General features: G+C 38.3%; 1 protein-coding gene across 17 annotated transcripts in view; it reads left to right on the top strand.

The window, feature by feature from the left end:
• C2CD6 (C2 calcium dependent domain containing 6) overlaps positions 1–18,683 on the top strand; it is a 186,056-nt gene that overhangs the window by 146,457 nt on the left and 20,916 nt on the right. The gene's annotated exons all lie outside the window — the stretch shown is intronic.

Raw genomic sequence — 18,683 nt, 5'->3', positions numbered from 1 at the left:
TGCCAGAAAGAAAGTACATACTTTATTATCATACATGTATACATTGATTATAAATCAACTTCATCATATACTTTATAGTTACTTATAAATTTATAAATTATTATAAAGTAATACAAATATAACATCAACTTTAGCTAGGCTACACTATTTGTTGCTTCTGCCTCCCCCAAAATAGTTATTGCTTAATAGGCAAACCACAATAGGACCAGAAAAGCACAGGCTATGGCTGCCCATCTACTGGGACATGAGCAATTTTAAAGAAGCCACTTTTCTCATCCCAATTTCCCATTAATACTTAAAGTTAACTATTTTGGATTCCATTCTTTGAACTTTGAAAATGTTTAATTGTTCAAGATTCAGTTGTCTAAATGCCATGCCAGGCTAACAGCAATAAGTATTTCAGAAATGGAACAAGAATGTGTAGCTTGACATGAAGATCAGGCAAGAAAGAAATATTTTAATGACAAATAAGAGAAAGAAAATTTTGGTCTGCCTCATATTTTGCACTCAGAAGGCAAGAACCACGCTCATACAGTGGAGAAAATTCCAAGCCGCAAAAGAAGTGTCAGTGCTTTCTTGTAATTTTCAATGATTAACTTTCTTAATCTAAGAAATTAGAACCCCATGCTAATACTCTTATAGAGAGTAAGATTTGATATAAGAATTTCTTGGACTTCATGCAATAGGCTTTAGTCACTTAAAGACAGCAATTCCAAATTTTTCAGAACATTACTGGTCCTAAAATTCAGTCCAGTTATCCCAATAAGCCATTAAGTGTTGTGGAAATTTTAATGTTTTGGTGCTTATACTATTTATTCCAGACTGACTCATTCATCTAAAAATAGTATGAGAACTCCATCAGATTATGTGGCCAAACTTTTATTTAGAAAAAAAATCACATACCTATAAGGTACTATGTTGTTACAGAAGGAGCACAAGATTTCAAGCCTGAAGACCCAGATTCTGGCACCAGTCTCTTCATTCATTAAGTAGAGGTTAAATGGGGACTAATTTATGAAATATTTATGGAAATACATACTATATAGCAGACACCATGCCAGTTAATATTTAAAGAGATTATGCTACATCATGGGTACCATGTTAAGCTTTTTATGGCCATTATTTTATTTAATCCTTACAAAAAATGGACATTATTATTATTTTCATTTTGCAGAGGAGAAAATTGAGTCTCAGTGAAATTAGATAACTTGTATAAGGTCACAATCAGTAAGAAAGTTGGAATTTGACCCTACAGTGCATAAAATTAATGTATTTATCTCCTGCCCCCCGACTTTGAGAAATTAAAAATATATTAGTGAATGTGGCTGACAGAAAAGTAGGCACAGAATTACAGCTATACTAGATGGAGGCACAGGGTGTTTTAGGAGCATCCTGTGAAAAACGCACTTAACAGGAACCTGGCAGGAGAGGGAGGGTAGAGGTTGGTAATGAAAGGCCTTTTTAAACAAAAAAAGGTGATTCAATGAAATAACATGTGTAAAATATTTTCCAGTGCCTTGCATATAAAATATGCATTGTTTTGGCTGAATTCAACTGAATTCTCATAGCAGTAGCATTCCCAGGACCATTCAAACAATTAGTATTTTAATAGCATCATTGAGCTGGAGGACTTGAGATTTTATGTCTATTCCAATTCAATATATTTTTACAAAGATAAATTTTATCATAAAAATACAGCTCTAGGGTCTCCAAGAGACTCAGAGACACCTAAAAAGTATAAACCATCTCCTAAATGCCAATATACCAAAATCTTTAATCATAGTTGTCATTCTTCTCCACCAGAATGTAAGCTCCTTGAGAGCTAGGAGATTGTGTGTCTTGTATTCCCAGCATCTGGAACAGTGTCAGATACTTTAGCATTCAACAAATACTTTTTGAATGAGTACCTACTATGTGTCAGGGACTATGGATACAAAAATGAAAAGAATACAGCCTTTGACTTCAAAGAGCTTACAGCCAGGTAGAGGAAAATATGTACTTGGAGCAAATCAGTAATATATCAGTATTATATCAGTAATATAATTGTTCTAAAGGAGATACAAAGAATGGTAGGTATAGGCAAACTAGTACCTGTTATTAAAGATGATCTGACAGTTGGCTTGAGATTGGGCCTGACTCTATATTAACTATGGTAACTCAGGTGATTTGGCACATTACTACCTGTTTAGTTCACTGCTATAACCAAAATACCATAAACTGGGTGGTTTATAAACAACAGAAATTTATTTTTCACATTTCTGGAGTCTGGGAAGTCTAAGACCAAGGCTCCTGCATTTTCAGTGTCTGGTGAGGGCCCACTTCCTAGTTTACAGACTGCTATGTTCTTGCTGTGCCCTCACATGGTGGAAGGGATGAAAGAGTTCTCTGGGGTCTCTTTTATAAGGGCAGTAATCCCACTCATGAGGGCTCTGCCCTTATGACCTAATCAGCTTCCACAGGCCCTACCTCCAAATACCATCACATTGGGGATTAGGTTGTCAACACTACTTTTGGGTGACATAAGCATAGAAGAAACATTCTCATTGCAAAAGGGAGAAGTAGGAAAGAAAAAATGAGTAACAAGTCCCAAGTAGGTCCAAACTACAAGGCAAACTCTATGAGATCTTAAGGCTTGAGAATAATCCTCTTTAGCTCAGTGTTCTAGGACCAAGGTCCTGCCTTCTGGACTCACTGTGGTTGGGAGTCTTGCTTTATGGACTCACTTGGATAGAGATCCTGCCCCAACACATTTACCAGGCAGGGATAGGACCCCCAAGGCCCCAAGCAGCTCTGCTCCCATGGCTTTGGATGACTTCACTCCCACAGCTTTGGGCAGGGACTCCATCTGACCTGTCAAAATTGAGGCAATGGTCTCCCCTTTTGAAACTGAGGAAGCAGCCCTGATGATCTCTGAATTGCCTTTGGGGTTGTTTTTTCCCTTGTCTTGAAGAATAGTGCCTGGCTTCTGTTGAGATGGCTGATGAAGCTTGTGGTTCACGCTAATCTTCTTATTAAATGGTTGCTCTGCTATACCCTTAGCATTGTCTCCCAAACATGCTTTCTCATTTTTTGCAATGAGATAGCCTAAGAATTCACCAGATCTTTAGGTTCTAGTCTCTTTTTCTTAACAAGCCTATCTTTAAGTCATGTCTTTCCTTTCACATTTTACAATAAACATTCAGGATGAGCCAAGCCATACCTTCAACAGTTTGCTTAGAAATTGCTTCAGCCAAATACAGTCGTCCCCTCTGCTCCACAGGGCATACATTTCAACATCCCCAGTGGATTCCTGAAACCACAGATTTTACCAAGCTCTATATGCTTTATGTTTTGTCTATACATACATATCTATGATGAAGTTTACTTTATAAATTAGGCATGGTAAGAAATTAACATCTAATAATAAAATAGAACAGTTATACTGTAACACAAGTTATATGAATGTGGTCTCTCTTTCTCTCAAAATGTCTCATTGTGCTATACTGGCCCTTCTCCTTGGGATAAAAGATAAAAGATGGGCACTAAGTGATTAATGGCTGGGTAGTGTATACAGCATGGTGTGCTGGACAAAGGGATTGTTCCCATCTTGGGCAGGATGGGGTAGGATGTAGTAGGATGCCATGAGAGTTCAACACATTACTCAGAGAAACTAGACTTCAGTGCAAAAAAAAATAGCCAAAAAGAGGAATACTATATAATAATAAAATTATCAGTTCACAAAGAAGAAGACAAAATAATCCTAAAGCAATAGAGCCTGGAAATACATAAGCCAAAATCCAATAGAGCTGAAAGAGGAAATAAAATCCTCAATTATAATTAGGGATATCAACACCCACTCTTAGCAATTTATAGAACTACTAGGCAGAAAATCAAGTATATAAAAGGCTAGAATAACACAGTCAACTAATAAGATCTGACACTCTGCCCAACAATATAGCAGATATACACTGTCTTCACATGTTCATGGAACATTCACCAAGCTAGACCATATCCTGGGCCATAAAACAAAGTTCAGTAAATGTAGAATAATTAAAACCACATGAAGCATGTTAATTGACCATAATGGAATATAAAGGAATTCAAAGGATTTGGGGGCTGATCAAGGAAAAAACTATGGCCATGAAGTGGCAGTGGTACACAGAACTTTATTTGGATGATGCTTTGACAGGTTCACATGCTGGAGTAGTCCCTTATGGCATGAGACTATCCAGAAGTGATAGCATGTGGTGGAGGAGAGCACCACTCAGAAGGCAAGGAAATTCTTAGGGGAGAGGAGTGTCAGAAAAGGGGGTTACACATCTTCATGCTTTCACTCAGTAGCCTGGCAGGGAGTCTCTAGGTCACAGACCTCCAATGGGCAGCAGAGGCTTGGGGCCTTTATATTCCTAAGTTTTATCTAATCGATGGCTAGCAGATGCTGGGCACAGTTCTGTGGGGCATGCAAAGCAGATAGGTTCTAAATAGCCAAAAATATGCTTATTTGTGTTATATTTAAAACAATTTGATACATATAAATCTTAGTCTGGTGTTGACAGGCTTATGAGATAACGAGTCTCAGCCTGCCGTGAAGAAGTAAACAACTGTATTAGTCAGTTTTTACACTGCTATAAAGAACTGCCTGAGACTGGGTAATTTTTAAAGAGAAGAGATTTAATTGACTCTCAGTTCCACATGGCTGGGGAGGCCTCAGGAAACTTACAGTCATGGCAGAAGGCAAAGGAGAAGCAAGCACCTTCTTCAGAAGGTGGCGGGAGACACAGCAAGTGGGGAAGTAGCACTCTTTTAAACCATCAGATCTCGTGAGAACTTACTATCACAAGAACAGCATGGGGAAAACCATCCCTATGATCCAGTTTCCTCCTACCAGGCCCCTCCCCAACACATGAGGATTACAATTCAAGATGAGATTTGGGTGGGGACACACAGCCAAACCATATCAACAGCCTGAGTGTCAGGAGACAAGGGGAAAATATACAGAGACATCTTTGTCTCCTTTATATAACATGGAATCAAAATCAATAACAAAGATAACAGGAAAATCTCCAAATACTTGGCAATTAAACAAGTACACAATTCTAAATAATTCTTGGGGCAAAGAGGAAGTCTCAAATGGAGTAAAAGAAAACATAGAACTCAATAAAAATGGAAATACCACCTATCGAAATTTGCAGGACACAGCTGAAACAATGTTGAAGAAAATGTATCATGTTAAATGCATACACCAAAAAGGAAAATGCTCAAATCAATAAGCTCCCACCTCAACTACTTAGAAAAAGAACACCAAAATAAACTCAAAGCAAGCATAGGGAAGCAAATAATATAAGAGCAGAAATCAATGAAACTGAAATTAAAAAGCTATTAAAGAAAACACCAAAAACTCTGGTTCTTCAATATAATCAGTAAAATTGATAAACCTCTAGCAAGAATTAAAATGATAAAGAAGATACAAATTACCAGTATCAAGAATGAAATAATATATCACCGCAGATTTTGCAGTCATGAAAAAGATAGTAAGAGAATACTACAGATAATTCTATGCTCATAAATATGACAACTTAGAGGAAATGGACCAAGTCCTGAAAAACCATGAACTACCTAACTCGACCTCGACCAAGATGAAGTAGACAAACAATAGTTCTATGGCCACTAAAGAAATTGAATTGGGCCAGGCACAGTGGCTTACGCCTGTAATCCCAGCACTTTTGGGAGGCCTAGGTGGGCGGATCACTTGAGGTCAGGAGTTTGAAACCAGCCTGACCAACATGGTGAAACCCCATCTCTACTAAAAATACAAAAATTAGCCAGGTGTGGTGGCAGGTGCCTTTAATCTCAGCTACTTGGCAGGCTGAGGCACGAGAATCGCTTGAACCCGGGAAGCGGAGGTTGCAGTGAGCCAAGATCGTGCCACTGCACTCCAGCCTGGTTGACAGAGTGAGATTCCGTCTCAAAAAAAAATGATAACTTAAAAGCTCCTGGAACAGAAATCACCAATTTTACACAATCTATTCCAAAAAAATATAAAAGGAGGGAACATTTCCCAACTCATTTTGTGAGGCTAATAATATAATAACGAAACAAGACGAAGACAGTGAAAAAAGAAAGAGAATTAGAGGCTGGGCACAGTGGCTCACGCCTGTAATCCCAGCACTTTGGGAGGCCGAGGCAGGCAGATCACAAGGTCAGGAGATTGAGACCACGGTGAAACCCCGTCTCTATTAAAAATACAAAAAATTAGCCGGGCGTGGTGGTGGGCGCCTGTAGTCCCAGCTACTCAGGAGGCTGAGGCAGGAGAATGGCGTGAACCCAGGAGGCGGAGCTTGCAGTGAGCCGAGATCGTGCCACTGCACTCCAGCCTGGGCGACAGACTGAGACTCTGTCTCAAAAAAAAAAAAAAAAAAGAGGAAGAAAGAATTACAGATCAGTATGTCTCATGAACTTAGATGGAAAATCCTCAACAAAATATAGGAATGTATAAAAAACAATTATACACTATGGCCAAAAGAGATTTGCTCTGGATATGCAACGCTGGTTCGACATTTAAAAATCAATCCATGTAATCTAATGTATGCATAGACTAAAAGAGTAAAATCATATAATATAAACTGACACAAAAGCTTTTCACAAAATTCAATACTCAATCATGAGTAAAAGCTCTCAACAAACTAGTAATAAGAGGTAACTTTCTCAACTTGATAAAGAGCATCTACAAAAACCCACAGCTTACATCATGCTTAATGTTAAAAAATGGAACACTTTCCCTCTAAGATCAGGAACAGGGCAAGGGTGTATGCGCTTACCATTCTTTCTCAATATAGAAAGGAGATAAAAATTATGCCAATTGGGAAGGAAGAAATAAAACTATTTTCAGATGACATGATTGACTCTGCAGAAAACATCAGGGAGCCTACAAAAAACAACACTACAACTAATAAGTGAATTCAGCAAGATTGAAGGATACAAATTCCATATGCAAAAAATTGATACCATTTCTATAGACTAAAAATGAACAGGTGGAAACGAAACTTTAAAACACAATAAGATTGATAATAACTGCAAAGAAAGCAAAATACTTACAAACCTAATAAAACATGTATAGAATCTGTATGATAACAATTACAAAATGCTGATGAAAGAAATCCAAGACCTAAGGAAATGGAGAGACATACCATGTTTCTGGATTGGAAGATTCAACATAATAAAGATGTCAGTTCACTCCAAATTGATGTGTAGATTTAATGCAATTTATACGTATATTATAACTTTTTCTAGACATAGACAAGATCATGCTAAAATGTTTGTAGAAAAGCACAGACCCTAGGATAGCCAAAACAATCTTTAAAAAAGCATAAAGTGGGAGGAATCACTTTACTTGGTATTAAGTAATCAAGAATAAAGAGAGGAGAGATAGACACATAGGTCAATGAAACAGAATAGACATCCCAGAGATAGGCCCACATACTTTTTTTTGTTGTTGTTGTTGTTGTTGTTGAGACAAAGTTTTGCTCTTGTTGCCCAGGCTGGAGTGCAATGGCGTGATCTCGGGTCACCACAACCTCCATCTCCCGGGTTTAAGCGATTCTCCTGCCTCAGCCTCCTGAGTAGCTGGGATTACAGGCATGCACCACCACGCCTGGCTAATTTTGTGTTTTTAGTAGAGATGGGGTTTCTCCATGTTGGTCAGGCTGGTCTTGAACTCCTGACCTCAGGTGATCCGCCTGCCTTGGCCTCCCAAAGTGCTGCCAACTGATTTTTGCCGGTGATGCAAAAGCAATTCAATGGAGGAAAGAGCCTTTTCAACAACTGGCACTGGAGCAATTGGACATCCATGGAGAAAAAAATGAACTTCAGCCTCATTAAAACAGAATAAAACTAAATAGGGGTGAAATGTGGAGCAACTGCTGGTGGGAATTTAAAATTTTACAACCACTCCTGAAAATATTTTAGCAGTTTTATTTATTTTATTTTATGTATTATTGTTTGAGACAGCATCTGGCTGTGTCACCGAGGCTGGAGTGCAGCAGTGCTATCTCAGCCTCCTAGGTTCAAGCCATCCTCCCACCTCAGTCTCCCAAGTAGCTGGGACTACAGGCGCATGCTACCATGCTCAGCTAATTTTTGTATTTTTGGTAGAGAAGGGGTTCCACCACGTTGTCCAGGCTGGTCTCAAACACCTGAGCTCAAGTGATCTGTCTGCCTTAGCCTTCCAAAGTGCTGGGAAAACAAGCATGGACCATATTTTTTATTTTTAACTTTTATTTTAGGTTTGGAGTACATGTTCAGGTTTCTTATATAGGTAAATTGTGTGTCACAGGGGTTTTGTCAGATTATTTCATTACCCAGGTAGTAAACATAGTACTCAACGGGTAGTTTTTTTAATCCTCACCCTCCTCCCACTCTCCACCCTGACCCCAGTGTCTTGTTGTTGCCTTCTTTGTGTCCATATGTACTCAGTGTTTAGCTCCCAATTATAAGTGGGAACATGCAGTATTTGGTTTTCTGTTCCTGTGTTAGTTTGCTTAGGACAATTGCTTGCAGCTCCATCCATGTTGCTGCAAGGACATGATCTCATTCTTTTTTATGGCTACATAGTATTACATGGTATATATGTAGCACATTTTCTTTATCTAGTCTACCATGGATGGACATTTAGGTTGATTCTATATCTTTGCTATTGTGAGTAGTGCTGTGATGAACATATGTGTACAAGTGTCTTTATGGTAGAATGATTTATATTCCTTTGGGTATATATCCAATAATGGGATTGCTGGGTCAAATGGTAATTTTGTTTTAAGTTCTTTCAGAAATTGCCAAACTACTTTCCACAATGGCTGAACTAATTTACATTCCTCCCAGCATTGTATGTGTTCCTTTTTCACTGCAACCTTGCCAGCATCTGTTATTTTTTGACTTTTTAATAATAGCCATTCTGACTGGTGTGAGATGGCATATCATTGTGGTTTTGATTTACATTTCTCTAATGATTAATGATGTTGAGCATTTTCTCATATGATCATTGGCTGGGTGTATGTCTTCTTTTGAGAAGTGTCTATTCATGTCCTTTGCAGTTTTTAATGAGGTTGTTTTTGCTTGTAAATTTAAGTTCCTTATGGATTCTGGATATTTGGCATTTGTTGGAAGCATAGTTTGCAAATATATTCTCCTATTCTGTAGGTTGTCTGTTTTCTCTGTTGATAGTTTCTTTTACCGTTCAGAAGCGCTTTAGTTTAATTAGGTCCCATTTGTCAAGTTTTGTTTTTGTTGCAATTGCTTTTGGCATCTTCTTTTTGTGACTATTGTAAATGGGATTGGATTCTTAATTTGGCTCTCAGCTTGGATGTTACTGATGTATAGAAATGATACTGATTTTTGTACATTGATTTTGTACCCTGAAACTTTGCTGAAGTTGTTTTCAGATCAAGGAGCTTTTGGTCAGACACTATGGGGTTTGATAGGAATCACATACATTGATTTGTATATGTTGAACCAACCTTGCATCCCAGGCATAAAGCCTATTTGATTATAGCAGATTAGCTTCTTTATGTGCTGCTGGATTCAGTTTTCTAGTATTTTGTTAAGGATATTTACATCTATGTTCATCAAGGATATTGAAGTTTTCTTTTTCTGTTGTGTCTCTTCCAGGTTTTGGTATCAAGATGATGCTGGCCTCATAGATGAGTTAGGGAGCCAAGTCCCTCCTCAATTTTTGGAATAGTTTCAGTGGTAGTAACAGCTGTTTAAAATTTGGCCTTGAATCCATCTGGTCCATGACTTTTTTTTTTTTGGTTGGCAGCCTTTATATTATAGATTCAATTTTGGAACTCATTATTGGTCTGTTAAGGGATTCATGTTCTTCCTGGCTCAGTCTTGGGGTGTTGTATGGGTCCAGGATTTATCCATTTCTTCTGGGTTTTCTAGCTTGTTTTTATAGAGGTGTTCATAATAGTCTCTGAGGGTTTTTTGTATTTCTGTGGGGTCAGTGGCAATGTCCCCTTGGTCATTTCTGATTGTGCTAATTTGGATCTTCTCTTTCTGTATTAGTCTAGCTAGCAGTCTATCTATCTTATAATTTTTTTCAAAAAAACAACTCCTGGGGATTCATTGATCCTTTGTATGGTTTTTCACATCTCAGTTTCTTTCACTTCAGCTTTGATTTTGGTTATTTCTTGTCTTATGATCACTTCAGGGTTAGTTTGCTCTTGTTTCTCTAGTTCCTCTAGTTGTGATGTTAGTTTGTTAATTTAAGATCTTTCTAACTTTTTGATATGGATGTTTAGTGCTATAAACTTCCCTCCTAATACTGCCTTAGCTGTGACCCAGAGATTCTGGTATGTTGTATCTTCGGTTCTCATTAATTTCAAAGAATTTCTTTATTTCTGCCTTAATTTCATTATTTACCCAAAAGCCATTCAGGATCAGGTTGTTTAATTTCCATGTGATTATATGGTTTTGAGTGATTTTCTTAGTATTTATTTCTATTTTTATTGCACTGTGGTACAAGAGCATCATTGTTATTATTTTGGTATTTTTGAGTTTGCTGAGGATTGTTTTATGTCTGGTTGGGTGGTCAATTTTAGAGTATGTGCCATGTGCACACAAGAAGAATGTATATTCTGTTGTTTTGGGATGGAGTGGAGTGTAGATGTCTATTAGGCCCTTTTGGCAAGTGTTGGGTTCAGGTCCTGAATATCTTTGTTAGTTTTCTGCCTCAGTGGTCTGTCTAATACTGTCAGTGGGATATTGAAGTCTCCCATTATTTTTCTGTGTTTATCTAAGTCTCTTTGCAGGTCTCTAAGAACTTGTTTTATGAATCTGAGTGTTCCTGGTTTGAGTGTGTATATATTTAGGACAGTTAGATCTTCTTCTTGAACTGAGCCCTTTACCATTATGTAATGCCCTTCTTTGTCTTTCTTGATCTTTGTTGGTTTGTTTTGTCTGAAATTAGAATAGCAACCCTGATTTTTTTCTGTTTTCTGCTTGCTTTACTTTGAGCCTATGGATGTCACTGCATGTGAGATGGGACTCTTGAAGACAGCATACCACTGGGTCTTGCTTCTTTGTTCAGTGCCACTCTATGCTTCTTACTTGGGGCATTTAGCCTGTTTACATTTAAAGTTAGTATTGATATGTGCAGATTTGTTCCTGTCATCATGTTGTTAGCTGGTTATTATGCAGACTTGTTTGTGTGGTTGCTTTATAGTGTCACTGTTGTATGTACTTAAGTGTGTTTCTGTAGTGGCTCATAACAGTCTTTCCTTTCCATGCTTAGCGTTCCCTTCAGGACTTCTTATAAGCCAGGTCTGCTGGTAATGAAATCCCTTAGCATTTGCTTGTCTGAAAAGAATATTATTTCTCCTTTGCTTATGAAGCTTAGTTTGGCTGGGTATGAAATTCTTGGTTGGAAATTCTTTTCTTTAAGAATGTTGAATATAGGCCTCCATTATCTTCTGGCTTATAAGTGTTTCTGCTGAAAGTTCCACCATTAGCCTGATGGGGAACCCTTTCTAGGTGACCTGCCTCATCTTTCTAGCTTTCTTTAACAATTTTTCTTTCATTTTGACCCCAGAGAATGTGATGACTCTGTGTCTTGGGGATGGTCTTCTTGTGTTGTATTTCACTGGGTTTCTCTGCATTTCCTGAAAGTGAATGTTGTCCTCTCTAGTGAGGTTGGGGAAATTTTCACAGATGATATCCTAAAATATGTTTTCCAAGTTGCTTGCTTTCTCTCTCCATCTTTCAGGGATGACAGTGAGTTATAGATTTGGTCTGTTTACATAGTCCCATATTTCTCATAGGTTTTGTTCTTTATTGATTTATCTTTATTTTTGTCCAAGTTATTTCAGATAGCAGGTCTTCAAGCTCTGAGATTCTTTCCTCAGTTTGGTTGATTTTGCTGTTAATATTAATACTTGCTATTGTATTCCGAAATCCTTGAAATAAGTTTTTCAGCTCTAACAGCTCAGTTTGGTTCTTTCTTAAAGTAGCCATTTGTCTTTCATATCCTGTATCATTTTATTGCATTCCTTAGATTTCTTGGATTGGGTTTTGACTTTCTTCTGAATATCAATGATCTCCAATTTTATCCATGTTCTTAATTCTATTTCTGTCATTTCAGCAATTTCAGCCTGGTTAAGAACCATTGCTGGGGAACTAGTGCAGTTTTGGGGAGGTAAGAAGACTCTCTGGCTTTTACAGCTGCCAGAGTTCTTGCACTGGTTCTTTCTCATCTCTGTGGGCTGATGTTCCTTCAATCTTTGAAGTTGCTGTCCTTTGGATTTTTTTTTTTTTAATCTTCTTTGATGTCCTTCTGGGTTTGATTATGGTATAAGGTAGGTTCAGTTGACTGGCTTCATTTCTGGTAGATTTTTAGGAGGGCCAAGGCTCAGCTCAGCACTGCTAGGCTGCATGCCCTAACTCTGGGGGGCTTGTATTGGGCCCCAGCTTTGTTCTCCAGTCCCTTGTTGTTGGGAAACTGCTGAGCTGGAGGGGCAAAGGTGTTCCTAGACCATTGGCCACAACACTCCAAACAGTGGTGCCAGCCAAAGCACTTCATCAGGCTGTGGCTGCAGTATCTGTGCTCCTTCACTTGTGCCATCAGCAGCAGCAGCACAGCAGGGTACACACTGGAGGGCTGGGGTGGGGCGCAGGCAGGCCTGGGGCTGCTGGCCTGCATGCAGGCATTGACAACAGCAGTGGTGGTGGCACAGGATGGGGGAAGGGGAGCAGGCCCACTGAGGTCCCTGTGCCCATTTGTACCTGTAGCAGTGTCAGCAGGGAAGCAGGTCACTAGTGGCTGTGGGGCTGGCAACTTCCATGTGCCAGTTCACGCCTGTGGCAGTGGTGGTACAGAGCAGGAAACAGGGCCACTGTTGTCCCTGTGCATGTTCACAATGGCAACAGTGGCACTGCTGCATGGCAGCAGGGGTGGTGGGTACACTCATGCCAGCAGCAATGGCATGGAAGGGTGCACATGCACCCACACACCAGCAGGGAAGGGGAGGCATGGTTTGTCCTTGCATATGGGTGCCAGTGCAATGAGTACGTGCCAGCATATGGGCTGTGGATGAGTGTGTGCCAGCATATGGGCTGATGCATGTCAGTGGGGACCACTCTGCTGGAGCTCTCTGATGTCCAAACATGGTCTAGCCAGCACAGGAGTTATAATGTGGGTCTGCAGGAGGCACCCCCGTTGGGCCTCTGAGGCTGCACTGCAAGCAGGTACAGCCAGGCCAGGGCCCCATGAGAGACCAGCAGATAGAAGGGCACTCAGGTTGGACTGGCCCCATCTCAGTGGCAAAATCACCCTGTTCTGTTCAGATTTGATAGTTCCCCTAAGGCGAGAGTCTTTTATGGGAGCAAGGCAAGCCTTGGAGGATGGATACCCCTGGCTGTGTTCCCCTGCAGATGTTCCTGCACCAAACCCTCTTCACTCTGCACAGGCAGGAGTACTGTCCCTACCACCTCTCTAATCATCTCTCCCTGCCAGCTCAAGTGTCCTTGGGGGTTGTGGGGTCTCCTGCTGCCAGGATTCCAGAGGCCCATGGTGAAAGTGAATCACTCCTTGCCTGCTCAACTCATTCCTTCCCCAGGAGACATTGGGAGCCAGGAACAAGTCCTGATGTGTAGTAGCCCCATGCAAGGTTCCCAGCTTCCTCTCCCTTCAGCCCCAGTGTCTGTGACCTCCCTCTGTCCACTATCAACACCTTCCTTCTGAAGATCTGCTCAGAATGTGTTAGTCTTCCCAGTGTCCTGGTACCTCACTGGCAGATGTTCCTCCTAGCTGCATCTAGTAAACCATCTTGCCTTTTATTCAGTTTCTTTAAAAAAAAAAAAAAACTATACCTGCAGCTACCCTATGACCCACCAATTGCACTCTCAAGCATTTATTCCAGGGAAATTAAGACTTATATGTTCATAAAAATACCTATATACAATGTTCATAGCAGCCTTATTCATAATAGCTCCAAACTGGAACACAACCCAGATGTCCTTTAACTGGTGAATAAACTGTGGTACATCCATACAATGGAATAATACTCAGCAATAAAAAGGAACAAACTATTTATATGTACAACAACCTGGATGAATTTTTAGAGATTTATGCTGAGTAAAAAAAAGACAATCCCAAAATGTTACACACTGTATGATTCCATTTATATAACATTCTTGAAATGACAAAATTATAAAAAATGAACAGATTAGTGGTTATCAGACATTAATAGGGGATGGGGGCAGGAAGGAAATGGGTGAGATTATAAAAGGATATTAGAGGTCCTTGTGGAAATGTCTGGATCTTAACTGTATAATGTCAATATCCTGGTTGTGAAATTGTACTACAGTTTTGAAAGATGTTACTATTGAAGATAGCTGAATAAGGAAGAGTACATGAGCTCTCTCTGTTATTTCTCACAACTGCACATTAATTTACATTTATTTCAAAATAAAAAGCTTAACTTTTAAAAAGAAAGATCATTGTCAAATATTTTAAGGAAAAAGAAAACTTACCTTAGATGTTTTTCTTAGGAGTGGTAGTCAGAGCCATACCCAACATATAAAACAAAATTAAATTGAAAAAGATAAATTGGGTTTGTAACCCACTAAACATATATTCCAGTATATACAATCAACAGACTTAAAAGATTGAATCTATCACCTAGGGCAACAGACTTGTAAACTGAAGACATCTCAGAGTTCTAGAACAAATTTCTGAAAGTCCAAGCTAATTGCTTCACAAACAAGTCACAAAATCTTTAGAATTCTGTGGGAAAATAATCTTCGGAGTTGTTTGAAGTTAAAAGAAGAGTTTTTTTTAATGAGCCAAGGTAGACAGTGTGTTATAGAAATGCAGTATTTTGAGGCAAACTTCTGGAGTACTAAATCTGAATTGGAAAGGACTGATAACATCTCTTTCAACTCATAGCTGATTCAGGTGACAGTCTTTCAATAGTTCCTTCACATTTTTAGAGCCCGTTCATAAATTAAGACTTTCAAGATATAGCTTAATTAGCTTTTACTTAAACCCTGACAATGACTGGACCCTAAATCCTTTCCCCAAAAGTCAGGATGAAAAAAAGGTGAGGAGAGATGGGAAAATTAATTTTACTCAGCAATGAAAGGTAGTGTTTGGTGGTAGTAAGAGAACTAGTATGATACAGTAAAAAGACCTTGGATTTTACAGGCAGAAATATTTAGGTTTAAATCCAGATTCTTCCATGGTCATATAACTTTGGGCAGTTTACATCTGAGTTTCAGTTTTCTCATCTGCAAAATGAGTATATTATCTATCACCTCTTTCAAAGAATTGTAAAGGGCTTGGAACATAATAGACACTTGCTAAATGGTAAGTATTATCTTTATTCACCTGTACAAGTATAGGATAAGTACAGAAGGTAGAATTGTTGGATCAGAGGGTACAAGCAGATTTGATACTGCCAGATTATGCTTTAAACTAGATATACTAATTTGCATTTGCATCAAAATGCTAGAAAGTACTCATCCCACACTCACATTTTCGTTTTTATGAATTTGATGCACAAAATAATAGTCCACTGATATTTTAATTTGCATTTTCCTGATTATTAATGAGTGAACAATTTTCATGTGTTTATTATCTGTTTGTAGTTCTGTTATTTGTTTATAATCTCTGCCCATATTTACAAATCGGGTTGTTTGCTTACTTACATGTGAAAATGCTTTATATGTTTTGGATAACAATACATTATCTATGCTGTTTGTTATTTATGTTTTTTAACTTCTTTGAGGTCAAAGGCATTTTTAAATGTCTATGTGGTCAAATTCGACACCTTTTCCTTTTTGGCCATTGGTTTATATCTTGTCTAGAAGGTCCTTAGGTTATGTCAATATTCTCCTATATGTTTTTCTAGTACTTTTATAGCATATGGTTTTTTATGTTTAACTATTTAATCTATCTATGCTTTTTCTTAATATGATGTAAGAACTTACCAATATCTTTGCTGAAATGGATAGGCAATTGTCTCAATGCAATTTATTACATTTTCCCTATAGTCAACTTATTCTTGTCTGTCAGCATCCCTTCCTGAGGGTTTCACCCCTGTCCCAGCCCCAATCCCTAGTATGGTTAGCAGTGTTGACACTGCCTCAGAGGCTAGAAGGATGAGCATATAATTTAATTAAAAATATTAAGACAGGGTGTTCTTATTCTTTTATTTTTATTTATTTATTTATTGAGACAGTGTCTCGCTTTGTCACCTAGGCTGGAGTGCAGTGGTGCAACCTTGGCTCACTGCAACCTCCTCTCCCAGGTTCAAGCAATTCTCATGCCTCAGCCTCCCGAGTAGCTGGGACTACAGGCGCACACTACCACACCTGGCTAATTGTTGTATTTTTAGTAGAGATACTGTTACACCATGTTGGCCAGGCTGGTCTTGAACTCCTGACCTCAGATGATCAGCCCACCTTGGCCTCCCAAATGATTACAGGTGTGAGCCACATCCCCTGACCCCTTATTCTTTTAAACCAAGAGCTAGCAGTGGTAATTTCCTACCAGATGAAGAGAGAATGCCTGTAAAAGCCAACATGGAGAGAGAGTGTCCTGATCACATTAAGTCCCTGGAGCCAGCCATGCCCATCCCTTAGAATTCCTAGTTAAATGAGCCACTGTATTTCCTATTTAAAATGAAGTATATTATTTGTAAGGCAAACTTCATAAAATGCATCGATATCTTTAAAATTAAGTGTATATATTACACATTAGGGTCGGTTGTACTTAAAGTTTATCCCATTTGGGGGGTAAGGAATGGAAGAAGAGAACAGTTGTGATCTAAAACTTGGGAGAGTGCCTGGTTTATAATAGCTGCTCCATATTTTTGTTAAATAATTACTTAATAAGTGAATGAATGACAAATGAATAGATTCATTTAAAAATTAACAAATACTTTGAGAAGAAAAATAAGATAGTAAAATTTCTAAGCATGAAAATAATGAAAAGTAAATAATTGTTTTTAATCACATAATTTACTATGTAAAATAACACTATTTGGAGTTTCCACTTAAGTGACAAATAGAACATGGTTTTGGTATAGATATGTTATCTCGTTTCATGAGAAAATTGGTAAAGTCTTTATCCAGAAGTGGTTTGAGGGGTCTAAGTTTTAGAGCATTTAAAACTGAATGTAAAAATAGACAAGTGGGACTACATCAAACTTAAAAACTTCTTGCATCAAGGAAACAATAGCGTGAAAAGGTAATCCATGGAATGGTCGCGAACATTTGCAAATCATATATCTGATAAGGGGTTAATATCCAGAATATATAAGGAACTTCTACAACTCAACACCAACAAAAAACAACACATTTAAAAAATGGAGAGTTTTCCAAAGAAGCTATACAAATGGCCAATAAGCATATGAAAAGATGCTCAACATTACAAATCATAAGACAAATGCAAATCAAAACCACAATGAATTATCACCTCCCACCCACTGGGATGGCCTCTATCAAAAGAAAAGAAAATAACGTGTTGATGAGGATGTGGAGAAATTGAAACCCTTGTGCACTGTTGGTGGAAATGTAAAATGATGCAGCCACTATGGAAAACAATATGGAGGTGCCTCAAAATATTAAAAATAGAATTACCATGTGATCCTATTTCTGATACATAGACACATACCTATTTCTGGGTATATATCTAAAAGAATTCAAAACAGGACCTTGAAGAAATTTTGCACACCCACGTTTACTGCAGCATTATTCACAATACCCAAGAGGTAGAAACATCACAAATGTCCTTAGATGAACAGATAAGGAAACTGTGGTATATAAATATAGTGGAATGTTATTCAACCTTAAAAAAAAAAAGAAATCCCGTCACATGCTAGAGCATGGATGAACTTTGAGGAATTATGCTAAGTGAAATGAGCCCATCACGAAAGGACAAATACTTCACAATTCCACTGGAGTGGAGATTATGAGTGCGATCATGGCTCGCTGCTGCCTCAAACTCTGAGGCTCAAGCCATCCTTCCACCTCAGCCTCCCAAAGTACTGGGATTATAGGAATGGGCCACCACACCCAGCTGGGTTTCAGTTTTGCAAGATGAAAAAATTCTCGAGATCTGTTGCACAACAATGTGAATATACTATACTTAACACTATTGAACTGTACATTTAAAAAATGGTTAACATTGTAAAATTAATGTTATGTGCTTTTTACCACAATAAAAAATAAAATGGAAAAAAACCGCAATTGTAGGAAATACAGTCTGTCTTTCTGTAATTACTTCAAGTTTGAACTTTGACATCTTCATTTGTATAATTTTTAAGTCAACTAATTTAAATAATTAACTGCATTTAGTACTTTAAACAGTTGCATGTACCTATAAAATTAGAAAATTCCTGCCTTTGGCACCCTTTGTCTATGTCATATTGTCCTACAGTTCTCTCAGTTTACATAAAAGGCTTTTATTCTTTGGAGCAAGATAATAAATCTATTTGTGTCAGCCCAGATATATTTATTTTTAAACTTATGTTAGTTTCTATAATTTGTAAATGAGTCTTGACTATATAGCTCATCTTTTCCTGCTGCTTTGAAATTCAACATTTATCCTATGCTAATTTAACATGTGATGTGGTTTGATTCTGTGTCCCCACCCAAATCTCATCTTGAATTGTAATCCCCACATGTCAGGGGAGGGGCTTGATGGGAGG

Source organism: Pongo abelii, chromosome 11 (assembly GCF_028885655.2).
Source record: "Pongo abelii isolate AG06213 chromosome 11, NHGRI_mPonAbe1-v2.0_pri, whole genome shotgun sequence".
Classification (NCBI taxonomy): domain Eukaryota; kingdom Metazoa; phylum Chordata; class Mammalia; order Primates; family Hominidae; genus Pongo; species Pongo abelii.
This window is presented reverse-complemented; position numbering and strand designations above follow the sequence as displayed.